Source organism: Condylura cristata, unplaced genomic scaffold (assembly GCF_000260355.1).
Source record: "Condylura cristata isolate star-nosed mole 26May11 unplaced genomic scaffold, ConCri1.0 scaffold00032, whole genome shotgun sequence".
Lineage (NCBI taxonomy): Eukaryota > Metazoa > Chordata > Mammalia > Eulipotyphla > Talpidae > Condylura > Condylura cristata.
This window is the reverse complement of record NW_004567133.1, coordinates 20,264,899-20,266,639: the sequence shown is the minus strand read 5'-3', so window position 1 is coordinate 20,266,639 and position 1,741 is coordinate 20,264,899. Positions and strand designations below refer to the sequence as shown.

The following is a 1,741-nucleotide window of genomic DNA, read 5'->3' as shown; positions in this document are numbered from 1 at the left end:
CTCACCGCAGGTCCTGCCATGTCCAGGAGCTCGCCCAGCAGGCTGGGTCTCGGCCACTCGGCCGGAGAAGGCCCTGTGGCCCCCCGCCGGTGGGGAGGGGAGGGCGCCCACACACTCGGCCCGTGTCCAGCCCCGCAGCACCGCTGGAGACCTCCGCCCACAGGCCCTGCTGGCTCCGGGGCCAGCACGTGGGGCTGCCGCTGACCCACGGCCCACCCTGTCCAGCCCGTCGCTGCAGGGTGGGAGCTTCTGCACCCGGCGGGGGCAGGACACCGGTCACTGGGGCAGTGAGGTGACCCCCAGCAGTGACAGCCCGTCTGAGGCCGAGGCTCAGGCAGGAGCGAGACCCACCCTGGGGCTGCTCAGGCGCGCCGGGGCGCCGGGGCTGGCTGTGGCCATGGCAAGGGGTGCGCCTTGGCATCTGCAGCCCGCAGGAGGTCCCCCGCCTGGGAAGGTCCCCTTGGGCACACTGACCGGTCGGGCCCTGGATCCTTCCACACGTCTACGCTCCCCAAGTCCGTTTCTGGGTGGGGGAGTGGCAGCACAGGGCGTGGAGGCGCCCACGGAAGGCTGGGGGGGGCGCTGAGAGGGGCCGGAGCCTGCCTGGGCAGCCGTCCAGGTGCTCCCGCCTCTGCCCGGGCTGTGACGCCTCCCAGGCGTCACTGTGCGGCTGAGTGGGGACGCCACTGTCCGCAGGGGCCCAGGGCTCCGTGCGCAGGGCTTTGTGTCCAGAGTTGGAGGGCAGGCCCTGGCGCCCGAGTCCCCGAGGAGGACACTGCTAGTGTGTGTTGGCGGCGGAGCTCAGGCCGCCCTGTGGGGCAGCAGTTTGGGGGCTAGTGCCATGGCCCGTCGGCAGTGCCAGGCTCTTGGAGGTGTGGGAGGACTGAGGCGCCTGTGAATCCTGGCATACCGCAGGTGCGGCCCCGGGGTCAAGACTGGCCATTCTGGGCAGAGGGGGTGGGCAAACCCTGCCGCCCACCTCCCGCCGCCCCACCCCGGGGTTCCTGCTCCTTCCTGCTGCTGGGACTACCCCCCTTCTGGCAGGGGTCCGCCTCTGGGGCTCACCTCCAGGAAGCCAACCTGGCCACACAGACCTGTGCCAGCTCCTTCAGTCTTCAAACCCCCTGCCCAGGACCCCAGCCTTGGACACCTGCTGACCCGGCTGACCTGCAGTCTTGGATCAGCCTTCACTCTCCCCAGCACCGGGGTGGGGGCCAGGAGGACAGGCTTAGGCCCAGCTGGCCCCCTGCAAGACTATCTGGGAAAGGGACCAGGGGGATGCTCAGGTCCCCTCCCCACTCTGGTCACAGCCTGCGCAGCACCCCCACAGACCTCAGTGTCCCCACACACGCCCCCCACCCTGCAAACGCCCCTGCTCCTCGCTCGCCCCTGAAAACCCACTCCCTGCCGGCCAGCCAATGGGTCCTTCGCACCAGCCCGGCCCTTCTCCACGAGCCAGGACTCGTCCACGCCCCCAGGCATCTGCCCAGGCCCCCTGGCCCCGACTGCCTGAGCCGGTGGCCGCCCTTCGTGCCACTGCCTTTGGGGCTCTCTACGCGCCTTCGCGACCCCCGCCCGCGTTTGTCCGTGAACGTCAATCTGTGACCTTACGTTGACTTTCCGCCGTGAGCTGCGGCCGGGCGAGGGCCTGGCCCCCTTCCCGGGCCAGTGCTGCCCACCCGCGGCAGCGCCCGTTGCCATAGCGCGGACCCGCGGCGACCTCTGTGCGCTCACGGCCCCG

General features: G+C 71.2%; 1 protein-coding gene across 1 annotated transcript in view; it reads left to right on the top strand.

The window, feature by feature from the left end:
* The window catches only part of LOC101626273 (transducin beta-like protein 3), an 8,821-nt gene that overhangs the window by 5,008 nt on the left and 2,072 nt on the right, over positions 1–1,741 (top strand). The gene's annotated exons all lie outside the window — the stretch shown is intronic.